Here is a 14631-nt window from a genome sequence, read left to right on the forward strand (position 1 = left end):
CCGTGAGAGGTCAGGCAACTCACCATCTGCTGGTTTCTCCTAGATTGTGTATCTCATCTTGCTCATGGTGTGAGGGCCCTGAGCTTTGAGAAGAGCCTGCAGATGTTTCAGCAGAGGCCCAGATGGTGCTCAGGGATGTGTCTAGAATCTCAGATCAGCCCTGGCTGCAACTCAACTCTGTTACCTGCTTTGATCTGAAATGTTTCTGATGGGTTTTCAGAATGAATACTGCTGGAGGCCTGTCTAAGAGACAGGCTTAGAGGTTTTGCCTTTTGAAAATGCACCCTGCTGTCAGTATAGCCACTTTTGTCTTTACAGAAAAGGTGCTAATAAGCAAATGGACTCATTAGAAAGCCAAGACAAGGATAATCACTATAACATAGGCTCTCAATAAACCGAAAATATTACCTCTTGGTCATTTTTATTTCCAATGGCTAGCACAGTGGCAAGCTACAAGGTACAGCTGTGCAGGCTACACACTGTACAACTGCATGGAGTGACATTTCCATCATAGTCTGTACAAATAGCAGAGCCCTGGCACTGTGCATGACCCAATATTGTGATCCTGATATGTGGCATGTGGAACATCAAGGTTCTCTGTAAAATATGAATGAATGGGGGAGGAGGACATACATGGGAGGCTCATTTGCTGTCAGAAACTATCTCAGATGGCCACTGGGCAGGTGTGTGGGGCCTAAAAACTCACCTCTTTTCAGAAGAAAAAGATTAGGAGTTAAGGTTCTTAACCCTGGGTCATTACCTATAGAATTTGCCTACTTCAGGGAAGTTACAGAACCTTGCCTACTGAACTGATCTGATAAAGCGGGTTCCCCAAAGGGAGGAAATGGAGACACTTATGCTATAAACCACTTTCATTTCAACTTTTTATTCCATGAATTATGTCAAGAACATAGTTGCAAAAGTTCTATCAAATGTACATGTGCTTCTCAAACTTCTATCTGCCTCTCTGACCCTGCTTCTATCCCTCTACAGTTTTTTTCATTACAAGCAGCCCAAGTGGTCTTTCTAAAACATCATTCAGACTCTCAAGTCTCCTGTTGTTTTCCATTTTGCTCTGAATGGATTCTACAGCCCTGCCTGAACATCCTCGTCTCCCTCCCTGACCCCACTTCCTACTTCCATTCTCTACACTCCAGCTTCTATTTCTCCAGCCATCATACTCTGAGCAACTTTGCCCATGCTGTTCCTTGGCAACTTGGCCTCTGCTAATCTCATTTCATGCAGATTTCTGCTTGAACAGTGCCTCTTCCAAGAAGTCCTCACTGACTATTCCTATCTTAAACAAGAGCCCCTGCAAGGTCTATTCTGGGCATGCTTTTATTTCCTCCATTTCTTCCTGTTGTTATGTATTTATCTGAATACTGTCTCACTTTTCCATCAGAGTAGAATTTCCCTGAGGTCACAGAATTGTCTTATTCTTACTGTTCCATCCCTGACATCTAGAAAAGTATCTGACATATGTTAGACATTCAATAAATATTTGTGGATGGATGAATGAACATCCAAACAATGAATGTTTGAAATTGGAAACTGTCAGAAACAGCAAACTGGACAAAGACAGAAAGTCAGGAGAAAAGAAGTCTATAAATATGGAACCATTCTTTCATGAGCTGCCACGTAAGTTGTACTTTATAAATTCCAAAGGAGGAATCTTGTGGAACAGTTGCCACAAACAAGGATCTCATCAAAATTGTATTTTGAACGCAAAATTGTTGTTGTTGAATCAGATCTGGAAGATATACCCATTTTAAAAGTTCTTCTGTGGTTTTCCTAGATCCTATATTTGCATTGTTGCATAATTACATATGGCAACCCTAATGGCTGGTCCCAGGAATGAAGTTACTAGCCTGCTGAGGTCTATTCAAATTTACATGCTCCTAGGCACCAATCAGGACAGGGTTGGTACAAGACTTTGGTTTCCTTGTATTTTCTAGCACTAACTACCCCTCTTGAGCAATGAGGAAATGGCATGTACACAGGTATATAAGGGGATATGTGAAGATGAAGTTTTTCTGATTCTTTTACAACATATAGTAGTCCTAAAGAAATTTTGGAAAACATATTGAAACTAGTAGATAGATGATAATGCTAATTACACAAATAAAAATGTATACTCTTTATTGAACATTTAACATGTACCAGGCACTGTTCTGAGTACTTTATATGAAATAAACGTATGTTATGCTGAACCTTTCAAAACTGATGTCAGATCATTTTGCCTCCATACATAACTCTCTAGAGCCTTCCTACTTCATGCAATCTGATTCTACATGAACTGGTGACTTGTTTTCTATTCTTGTATCCCCATCAACTACTATGTCTCTCCTTATTTATATTGTCCTCCTTATTATTTCTCAGCTATTCCTGAGATATTTCTGCCTTAGGATCTTTGCACTTGCTGTTCCCTTTACTTAGAATGCTCTTCTAGAGCGCCTCATGGTTTGCTTCTTTAAATTTCTGCCCAAAGGTTATCTTCTCATTGGAGACTTCTCTGAACACCAATTCAAAATTGCAAACACCATCTCCCCCATCCTGGCACTTCCATTTCCCTTTGCTTTCTTCATCTTATTTGCCATAGTCTAACATTCTTTTTCTTTTTCATCTATTTAAAGTCTTTCCTCCCTCCACTGCATTACTGGAGTATAGACTGGGAAATACATCTCCTTCATTTCCTGCTGCCTCCTCAGCATATACAATAGTGCCTGACACATGTGCACATATGTGATTATTTAACTCATTCAATCCTCATGGTAACCTTTTGAGATAAATATTAGTCATTCTCATTTTACAACAAAGGAAACTAGGAGCGAAAAGATCAAGTAATTTGTCCAGGGTATCAGAAATGACTATATCTGCTGTCAGTGTCCACACCCTGAATATGGTGGTTATGTGAAACAGGCCTTGATCAATAAATTTCTTTGTCCTTTCCCATCTCTGGGACCAGAGTCACTTACCCTCTATAAGCCTCTGTTTTCTCATTTGTAAATGGGTGGATGTTGACATCTATTTAGGGTTTGGTATAGAGTTTTAATGGGAAAATATATACAAAGTGTTCAGTCTAGATATTGATGCATAGAGAATGCTCAACCTTTGGTATTCCAGACTTAATAATTTGCATCATAATTTTTAACACTCCCCAGAAGTACATTGTATGGAAGATCTACAATGCATTTAACAACTTCCCGATAGCCAGACGTTTAGATTCTGATGAACATTCTGTTACCTCCATCTTTGAAAATGTTTCCAATTTCTTCCTTATCCTAAACTCCTTAGAAATGGAACTACTAGGTCAAAAGTCATTTATATTATAAAAGCTCTTGGTGCATAGCATTAAACAGGCCCTCCTTATGACTTGATCAGTTTAGTGATGTTATAGAGGTCTTAAATATTGCTAAAATTGCAATCATAACATATAGTATATCAAATTAACATGTGGTGTATCTTAACTTTACACAATGTTCAAGTTTACATGTTCCTTGTATGTTCAAGTTTATATGTAAAACATATATTATATTATATTATATTATATTATATTATAAACTTGTATATCATATTATAAACTTGTATGTTCAAGTTTATAATGAACATACATTATATGTTCATGTTTACATATTTCTTTTTTTTTTTTACATATTTCAATTAGAAAAAAGAAAAACAGATTTAATCATCCATTAATGATAGTTAATAATAATGTCCACTTTCCTTCACCACTATGTATATTACTGGATTTTTTTCATCTCTAGTATCCTGAAGACTAAAAAAATGGTTTGAGGTTGGATATATTTATATATGAATTGGTAATTAATTTCCATAAATGGCTTCCACAATCAGTTCCTGCAGTTTAGAAAGCCTCTCTGAGAGTGCTTATCATCTCTGAAAATTTGCCTTGTCTGTGCAGTCTTCATGAACATACTGCTCTAGCAAGACCAATCTCCCTCATTTTTTGCAATAGAGCTACTTTCTGATGGTTTTTATTGAAGGCAGGGGTTGCATCTTACTCCAAAATAGATTAATTCATTTATCCCACACATTGAAATTTACTGGGTATTTACAAATGCCAGTCACTATTTGGGGCCTCAGGAATCCAGAGTAGAACGAGAAAAAACAAGTTCTTACACATAAGGTACTTATGTTTATGAAGAGATGCAGGTAAAAAGTATGTAAACAAAACAATTACTGACACTAGTTATTGATGGAAGGCAGGAAGAAATAGGATGTAACTGAGTTGGAGAGAACTTGAGCTCAGAGAGAAGCTGAAATGGAACCCCTCCAAGATAAGTCTAGAAGTTGAAATCTGAATGATGAGAAAGAAAAGTTTTCAGTGATAGCATCCTTGACACATGGCACATCCTGTATAAAGGTCCTGGGAAGAAAATGGTCACAGTATATTCAGGGGCAGGAGTTAATATCAGCAAGATGAAGAGAAATCAGCAAGCATGAGAAACATAGGAAATGAGTCAGAAAGATGAGAAGGCACCCCATCATCTAAGGCAGGAACAACACACTTTTTGGTAAAAGTCCAGATTGTAAGTATTTCCTGCCTTGCGGGCCATACAACCTGCCACAACTGCTCAGCTCTGTCCTTGTAGCATGAAAGCAGCCATTGGCAGCATGTAAATGAATGAACATGGCTGTGTTCCAATAAAACTTTATTTATGAAAACAAGCAGCTGGTTGGATTTGGCCCACCAGCCGTAGTTGGTGACCCTTGTTCTAGATCTCATAGACTCTAAGGAAGAGTTTAAATGCTATAATTTAGATGGTGACAGAGAGGCAATACTAATATTCATACTAATACTACTACTACTGATGTCAATGGAAAGCCACCGGAGAATTCCTTTTAAAAAAAAAAAAAGAGAGAGAGAGAGAGAGGGATATGATTCCCAGTTGTTGGGGTCTCAGGGCCTGACATATTACAGGCACTTAAAAATCAACTCCTAAGTAACAAGGGTCACTCTAAAAGATTAAGAAACTATATAAAAACGTTCTTTCTGAGAATATCTAGCTCAGGGGTAGTAGGCATTGCAAGAAAAAAGATAGTGTTGTTATGGGGGACAAAAATCTTTCACATTTGCTGTGTAGGTACATCTACTAACCTGGTATTTTTAGACCTGTGCAATGGGAAGCATTGGATCAAAAAATTGACAGTTGATTATAAGCCAAGCAATCAGTTGGAACATAAAGCTGAATGGGAGTACACAGACATGTTAGAGAGACAATTTTCAATTGTAGGCACCTGAGGACCCATTACAGAAACCAGTACTTTTGTATCAGGCCAACTGATTGCCAGCATCACTGTTAAAGAATCATTCCCTCACATTTTCCTTTCCTAACAGCTGTAGTGGGAAACTGGATTTCTATGACAAAATGAAACAATAGCCCCTTCCATTTCCCAAAGCTCTTTATTAGTATCTAAAATTTAACGAGCTCACTTACCAATCATCCACACAGCTCTAACCCTAGAATCAGATGGTGAGTTTCCTCTGCCATAAGCATTCCTACAGTATCGGGTTCATTTCCTGTCAGCTGTTTTCCTCTGCTTGTTGTTTGTTAGCTTTTGTGCCATATATTCAACAGTGGAAAATCTGAAGATTCTGAGCCTGTTCCCCACTACAATCTAACTGGGTAATGTCCCAATTTTGAAATTAACACACAAGTGCCAAATTCAGATAAAACACTTATTCCTACTCCTGTGTACCCAGCAAGGATTCTGGGAAAAAGAAATGAAGAATTAGATTGAATTTCACTATGCAAATTGGTATTATCTATGTGGTTCCTTGCCTCTTGATTAAATTTCTTTAAAAAAAAAATGCACAGGATACTTTTATAACTCAAGATCTGGAACATTAAACAAAGAGATAATTAATTATCTTAATTTCTGGGTTAAAACTAAGCACTAAGCACTCCATTCAGCTGGCATTTGGTCCAGCATCAGACAGTGGCCCTTGCTCAACAACAATGCAATTTGGCTGTGGTGGCCCAACCTAGTCACTTTGACAGGACACTGGGAAGGTTACCAGAGAAACACAATGGACTTGATCGAATTGGAAGATTTAGCCAGTTTAAATATCTAGTCTTTGATGTGAAGACTCAATCACTACAAGCTGATCTGGGGCTTTGGGGAGGTTGGCCAGAATATTCCAGGTGTGAACAACTGACTTATTATATATAAATCAAGCCTCATTGGAAACAAATTAGCTTCCTGAAAGTGATAAATCAGAAAAGTGTTATCACATTAAAATCTTTTTTTTTATTCACGTTAAAATCTAATGTGAAGCTGGAGAGCCTGCAGTATAAGAAAGAAAATAGGACTTCCTGTTTCAGTTGGCCATCAACAGATTTTTATTGGTAACCCAATCAGCTGGAACTGTGCCTGATTGAGGTTCCTCCTTCAAGTGCATGGATATTTGAGAATCTCAAGGAATTGTTAATTTAGTGGTACTGACTTGTCCTTTACATTCCTTGCCGTGGTGTACTCTCAGTTTTGCCCTGTAATTTCTTTGTTGTCTGCTGTATATCCTTCTCTTCCTTACCATCCCATGTGCATGAATCACACAACAGTGTGACTTTTGTTCAATCAGAGTTGAGAAATTCCACATGATCCCTCTTTAAAGTCTGTAATTAGATCTTTTTCTTTTATTTTTTTTCGAGGTTGCTCACTTCTTTTTTTTTTCAATTTTATTTATTTATTCATGATAGATAGAGAGAGGCAGAAACATAAGGAGAGGGAGAAGCAGGCTCCCTTTGGGAAGCCTGATGCAGGACTGATCCCAGGACCCTGGGACCACCACCTGAGCCAAAGGCAGATGCTCATCCATTGAGCCAGGTACCCCAGGTTGCTCACTTCTTGATGCACTGACTTCCTAACAACTTTATGGTCAAACTCAGTCATACCTAGAGAGCTAAATGTGGTACTAAATTAGGGTAGAAAGCTACCAAAGGCACAGGTGAACAAACTTGGCTATCTGAGATTGCACAATTCCACAGCAGATGGCATACACCATGATTCTAAGATCCAAGAGCCAGTCAGCTGAGGACAGCTTTATTCAGTGGGAAATGCTTACAATTCAAAAGCCAGAAACCCATTATTATCCTTGGAAGAAACCGGAGGGGCAGCAACACACCAAGGATACACAAAACCAGGGAAATTGTGTACAGACAATATTTGTAGTATATACCCTTCAAAGCCATTCTTACCAATACCCATAATAAAAATCAACAGCTACTGTGTTGTAGTCTCTCCTGTAGGTTTCTCCCTACCCGGAGACAGAGGGTGTAGACTGGAGGCAGTGTTCCCAGGTCTCCTCCTCACCAACCATCCTATGGAACAGGGAAGGGAGCAGGATCCCAATTCTCAGATCCCAGCTAACACTTCCTGGTATGGGAGATTTGTTTGGCTCCTTTACTGAAAGGGAAGTAAAGGGGAGGGGGGACAGCTGGATACCAGGTCTGATTCAATGTTTTTCTCCAAGAGACTGGTCTCTGTCTTCTTCATCCTTTGGGTTATATAACATCATGGATCTAAAAGTCTAAATACAGGAAAATCCACTTAAATCATCACTGGTAACCACTGTCTGTCACTCCAGGATAAAATTTCACATATTAATTATAAAAGGTTCTGCACTCAATTCTGATATGTGGATTTCCACCCCCACACCCATTACCAAGCAAGGCTTTGAGACCTGCTGGGTATCCTACAATTCAACTCAATTCTGACATTTTCTACTTGGAGACTGCAACTGACTCCACAGGTTAAGGGCTCAGTCCCATAAGACTGCACCGTTCCACCCCTACTTTAGATGCTATCTCAAGCCCAGGTTGTCACCTGTGCTTCTGACCTATAGGCTATAGATTAGAGGTTCTAACAACATCTTCCTTAGGTTTGATTAATTTGCTAGAGTGTTAATAGAACTGAGAAACATTTTACTTACTACATTACTGAGTTTTTTGGTTTGTTTTCTTTCTGTTTTTTTTTTTTTTTTGTAAATTTTTATTTATTTATGATAGTCACACAGAGAGAGAGAGAGAGAGGCAGAGACACAGGCAGAGGGAGAAGCAGGCTCCATGCACCGGAAGCCCGATGTGGGATTCGATCCTGGGTCTCCAGGATCGCGCCCTGGCCAAGGCAGGCGCCAAACCGCTATGCCACCCAGGTATCCCGTTTTTTTTTTTTTTTAAGACTTATTTATCTATTTGAGAGGCAGAGCATGCACATGCTCACAAGTGTGGGGAGGGGGAGAGGTGAGAATCTTTAGGCTGACTCCTTGCTGAGTGGGGAGCCTGATTGACACAGGGCTCGATCCCATAACCCCTGAGATCTTGACTTGAGCTGAAACCACAAGTCAGATACTTAACCAACTGAGCCACCCATGGGATCCTTGTTTTTGTTTTGTTTTTAAGGATATAACTTAGAACAGCCTGATGGAAGAGATGCATAGTGCGTAGGTATGAGGAAAGGGCACAGAGATTCCCTCCCCTCAGATCATGCCATTCTCTCCAAATCTCAAAGTATTCATCAACCTAGAGGCTCTCCAAATCCTGTCCCCTTAAGTTTTTATGGAGGCTTCATTATAGGAATTATTTTTTTATTTTATTTAAATTCAATTAATTAACATATAATGTATTATTGGTTTCAGAGGTAGAGGTCAGTGATCCATCAGTCTTATATAATACCCAGTGCTCATTACATCACATGCCCTCCTAAATGCTTTTCATCCTGTCATCCCATCCCCCCACTCCCTTCCAGTGACCCTCAATTTGTTTCCTAAGATTCAGAGTCTCTTAGGGTTTGTCTCCCTCTCTGATTTCATTTTGTTTTATTTTTTAGGCATTATTGATTAAATTGCTGGTCAGTGACAATCCATTCAACCTCCAGCTCCTTCCCAGAGGTCAGGGAGTGAGATTGAAAGTTCCAACTCTCTAATTACACGGTTGGATCTCCTGGTGACCATGCCCCATCCTTCAGTAGGGTCCCAGAGTCACCTCATTAACATAACAAAAGATACCTTTCTGGCTTTCATCTCTTCAGAAATTTCAGGGGTTCTAGGAGCTCACTACCAGAAATGGGACAAAGCCCAAACATATCTTACTATAAATCACAATATCACAACTATCACGCAAACCATTACACATAAGCAAAGAGGAATCTTTTGAAAACATAAATCTAACAATGTCCCACACATCCCTGCCCTAAAATTCATTGCAGAACATTTCCCCCTGCTTGCCAAAAAATAAAATCAAGCATACAGGGTCCTCCAAGATTTCACCTCTACCTGCCTCTTCAGAGATAGTTTCTGTCATCCCCCTAATCTATACTAACTCTTCTGCTTTCAGTGTCCTCAGATATAGGACTATTTTACTTTCTGTAGACTCTGTTGCTTGACCTAGAAAGCAATTTTTGCTAAGGGGAACTGAGGGTGGAAGGATGCAGTTCACTTTACTGAGCATTTACCATGTGCTATAGAGTATTTGAAACCCTCTTATACTGTTAACTCATTTACGTAATTCTAGTTTCATTACTGATACAATTTATAGTTTCAGTACTGGGCACGTAGGCCTGCAGGTGTAAGAACACTTATGATTAAGTTTCAAGAAAATAGAAGAAGAGCAGAGAAGGAAGAGTTTCTGGCAGAGAGATTTTAATGGCTTTCTCAATATATAACTGACGTATGATAAACTGCACATATTTGAAGTATGAAATCTGATCAGCTCTGACATATGCATGCACCTGTGAAGCCACCACTACAATCAAGAGAGTGAACACATACATCACCCTCCAAATTTCCTTGTGCTTCTTTGTAATTCTTAGCCTCCCATCCATCTCCAGTGAACAAATGATTTGCTTTCTCTCCCTAGAGAGTAATTTCAATCTTAAAAATATTTTGGTCAAAGTGGAATTATACAGTACATACCCTGCCTGTATTCTTTCAGTGAGCCATATCATCTGGGATTTAACCATGCCGTTGGATATATCAATAATCCAATGCTTTTTACTGCAGAGTAGTATTCCATTCTATGGCTACACTACACCTTGTTTATCTACTCAGCTATTGATGGGCATTTGGGTTGTTTTCAGTTTCGGACTATTAAAAATGAATCTACCAAAAAAATTATGTGCAGTTGTATGTGGACATATTCTTTCATTTTGTGTGGGTAAAGAGATAGGAGGAATGGCTAGAGCAGAACATAAGGTAGATGCTTAACATTTCAAGAACCTGCCAAACCATTTTTTCCAAGTGGCTGATTAACTTTTACATTCCCACTAGCATTATGTGAGAGTTCCAGTTGTTCCACACCCTTACCAGCACCTGAAATCGTTTTATAAAAACTATACTAAGCAATTTATTTTTTATATTTACATTTTTTTATTGGAGTTCGATTTGCCAACATATAGTAAAACACCCAGTGCTCATCCCATCAAGTGCCCCCGTCAGTGCCTGTCACCCAGTCACCCAACCCCCCGCACACCTCCCCTTCCACTACCCCTTGTTTGTTTCACAGAGTTAGGAGTCTCATGTTTTGTCACCCTCTCTGATTTTTCCCATTCATTTCCTCTCCTTTCCCCTATAATCCCTTTCACTGTTTTTTACATTCCTCGTATGAGTGAAACCATATAATGATTGTCCTTCTCTGATTGACTTACTTCACTCAGCATAATACCCTCCAGTTCCATCCACATCGAAGCAAATGGTAGGTATTCGTCTCTTCTGATGGCTGAGTAATATTCCATTGTATACATAGACCACAGCTTCTGGAGAGAATGTGGAGAAAGGGGAACTGTCTTGCACTATTGGTGGGACTGTGAACTGGTACAGCCCCTCTGCAAAACTGTGTGGAGGTTCCTCAAAGAGTTAAAAATAGAGCTACCCTATGACCCAGCAATTGCACTGCTGGGGATTTACCCCAAAGATACAGATGCAGTGAAACGCCGGGATACCTGCACCCCAATGTTTCTAGCAGCAATGTCCACAATAGCCAAACTGTGGAAGGAGCCTTGGTGTCCATCGAAAGATGAATGGATAAAGAAGCTGTGTACTAAACAATGTAAAGATCTAATTTTCTCTTACGCAAACCCAGAAGTTGGAAAGATTATACCCATTGTGCAGATGGAAGAACGTAGGACCAAAAAGGTTAAATGACACATATCCATCATGCACACTGATGAGATTCAGAGCAACACAGCACGATGGGGTATGGAGGAATGGTGTTCTAGGACCACAAGGCATCTGGCAAAATACTAAGTAGACCTGTTTTATGGTCTGTACTGTGGGTATCTCAGGACCCCAAACCTGGATTTGGCAGCCCTCTGGCTGCTTATTGGCCAACTGTATCCTGTTATAATTTCCTGTGCTTTGAGAAGAGTTGTTTCTGAAAATGATAAGTGGCCTGTGCTGCTCTCAGAAATGCCAAAGAACAGAGATTTGTCTGAATATCCTGGTACTAGTTATGAAGGTGAAGCCTGGGTCCTTGTGACTGTGTCCTTCAGAGGCTAAGATCTCAAAGTGAAAGGCACTTCATGGGAAAGGTGGGACTCTTGGGGATACCCCATGAGGGACTGATACAAGACTTGCTGAGTTTTTCCCTTTGGCAGCAATTTCTTTTTGTTGAAAAACCTCTCTGTTCAAATCTTTAATGGTGGGGACTCTTGTCTTAATATAGTAAGCTATTTCCTTATTAGTGCTCACTCAGTTCAGTTTTACACAGGCTCTTGGATTTTACCTGCTGAACTAGCTATTCTGGCCAAAGGAAGGGACTAAGATGGTGAAGACTCCAATTATTCTAGGTGACTGCACCTGAAATTAGCTGATACATCATGAGGGGAGTACAGGACCGGCACTATACCAAGCCACAGACTAACACCAGATGTGCAAACAGCTGGTTTCAGAGCGCTGTTTGGAGAGAAGCTCAGTTATCATCAAGGTCACAGCAGGAAGCAGAAAGGAGATGGTTTCATATGCTTCTGATATAAATTTGAACAGACAAAACTAAACAACAGAAGCAAGACCTCAAACACCAGTATGCTTGCCCGTCATAGCGTCGGGGCACAAATGGCCTCAGCCTAAGCTATGCCCTGGGACACTTCTCTCAATTGTGTTTAAAAGCAAGGTGGAGGTTCTACTAAGCATCCCAGCAAAGAAAGTAAGGATTTTTGTCTGAAAAGACATTTGCATTTGTGTATGAATATGTGTGTATTTATGTATCTAGAAACAGAGTCATCAGCCTATTGGCAATGACTATACAGTTATACAGAGGACGGGAGGGAGTCCTTCCTCTTGCCTCACTTAGTGGGCATGTTAAATAGTGGGCAATGCTACTTGCAAAATTCAAAAAAGAAAAAAGTATCTATAAGCATATCTCTATTTCAGTAACAAAGCAGCAGAACACAAAAGGGAAGATAAGGCATATTACATTCACATATTCTTTTAATGTTCAAAGCAGCTTTCAAACCTCCTTTATCTTTTCTGGTTCCTCAGGCCTTCTTTAAACCAGGGCTATCTTTTCTCCATCTATTACAAGAGCTACTTAATGAAGTTTTCTTAACTCTGGCTGCTTCACCTTTGCTTATCCTCAAGCACTGTTCCTGGAATTCACATTCCAAAATATCCTGTGTTGATATTCCTCCCACCTATATAAACTTTTGCTGGCTCTCTACAGCTTACAGGAATAAAGTCCAAACACAGTCCCCCATAATTTGGATTTGCTGCTCTTCACTACATTGTTATATCTGTCACAGGGCCCAGGCCCCCAAAATCAGACAGGGGGGATTGCATCAGAGGGAAGACCTTGCATAATTCAACATATGCCCAAGGGAGAATATCATCCCGGGAAAGGAAAACAGGTATTTCTGGCTTACAAGCTATCGTATTTAAAATTAATGTGGCTCATCACTTTGAAAAAATGGGATTCTTGCCAAAAGTTTAATTTGGGGATGACATGATGGGGCTCATGTTGTTTTAAAGTTTCCCCATAAAATGCAGTTTTATTACATTTTATTCTTACACCTCCATATTTGCAAGAGTCAAAGTCGCATTAATTGCAATCTGTCTCTTCACTCTCCATACCATGTGTTGAGAATGCCACCCTCTACTTTTGGGCATGGGGTGTAATTTCTCACTGGTTGTCATAGTGCTTCCTCTGCCTGGTAACTTCAGTCCGCTTATCACTTTTCCATGAAGTGGAAGTGGAGTTCCTGTCTCTGGGTGCCTGTCCTACTTTCCTTGTGTGACAACTTAACATGCCTCACACTATTCAAAGTTGGTTTGAAAGCCTGCACTGACCACTAGCTTATGAATTCCTGATGGACAAAAATGATGCCTTCTTCACCTCTCCTTCACCCCAGTCCTTCAGAGAATACTAGGGACATAATAGGTTTTCACAATTGTTAAAACGCTGAAAGACCATGAGAAAATGTTAATCAAATCAAGTAGTGCAGAGGCATAAACTAATATATTATTCCCAAAGAAAGCCAGGACTGCTCTTTTCTGTATGGCATTTGAAAATTTAAAAGAAGAGATGTGTAATCAGAAACAAAACACAGACTAATTCAAGCACACTCCCATTTCCATGACTATTCTTTATATTTAAGCAGATTAATTTCAGTGAAAGCCACCCAGTGGCTCTTGCACAAGGACAACAAATAGGGGAATGGGAAGAGAGATCAAAGGTCATCTGTCAGTGCCCAGAATTAATCAGAAAGGACATCCGTATTTCAAATTCCTTCCAGTTCTGACTCATTGGTAGTGGCTGCCTAAAGACTGTGTTGGTAAGGATTTTAAGACCACACCTGGGTTCAGGGGAAGCTCACTATAATTGATTACCAAGATCTGCCTAGGGCATGGATTAGGAAATGTTTACCCACCTGCCAAATATTTCTGATCCCTAATATCAGGCCTAGATTAGTTTGCTTTGTGTTCAGATATTGGAGAGCTATCTGCTACATGTGGAAGATCAAAATGTTGACTTATAGTCCAAACCCTTCTAGAAATACTCCCGGGAAACCTTCCTTTCTGTCTGTCCTCTTGTTACCTCTGGCTGCAGGGTCAATGCTTTGGTCCTGCCATGAGGTCTCTGTTCACAACTTTGGAGTTGAAACTTCATTCAGACCTTCTGAATCTAGACTTTGTCTTTGATTGTGAATAATGTGTTTCTGATTGCCTGGTTTCTCAATCTGTGGAACTCCTATTTGCTTGAGATGAGAATTATTTTACTCCTAAAGGCTCTAAAATTATAGATCAGGAAATATTTGTACAACGTGTTCTGTGGATTAGGAAAAAAAATGCTCAGGTAGTTTTAAGAAGTATGCTTGGTTTGCACTGACATATTTCCAGCATGCTCATTACAATGTCTAAAGTTCTATGCCCATTCTAGTGTCCTATTGAACCAGCTGGGAGGGACAGATATGCAATATTTTAAAAAAGAAGTTCCAATTGGGATTATCATGTACATAATTTTGAGAAGAGTTAAGGACCATGGTTCAGAGATTGCTAGTAGTAGCTCTACTTCTGTCATATAGTGGAGTAATTCTTCAATGAAAACCAAATAATCCTATTATTTAAGTATTGTAATTCATGCTGTTCTCTTTGGATATGTGCAGAGGAATGGCCTATGGGTA

At 39.6% G+C, this 14631-nt stretch overlaps 1 protein-coding gene and 1 long non-coding RNA gene across 3 annotated transcripts in view; one reads left to right on the forward strand and one right to left on the reverse strand.

Annotated features, from left to right (window-relative positions):
* Positions 1–2205, forward strand: part of LOC112662442 (uncharacterized) — a 63283-nt gene extending 61078 nt beyond the window's left edge. For both annotated transcript variants that reach the window (XR_003138542.3, XR_003138537.3), the window contains one exon: positions 44–2205. This is a non-coding gene — a long non-coding RNA (uncharacterized LOC112662442). The remainder of the gene's footprint in view (positions 1–43) is intronic.
* The window catches only part of GRM7 (glutamate metabotropic receptor 7), an 827750-nt gene that overhangs the window by 136712 nt on the left and 676407 nt on the right, over positions 1–14631 (reverse strand).

Source organism: Canis lupus, chromosome 20 (assembly GCF_003254725.2).
Source record: "Canis lupus dingo isolate Sandy chromosome 20, ASM325472v2, whole genome shotgun sequence".
Taxonomy (NCBI): Eukaryota; Metazoa; Chordata; class Mammalia; order Carnivora; family Canidae; genus Canis; species Canis lupus.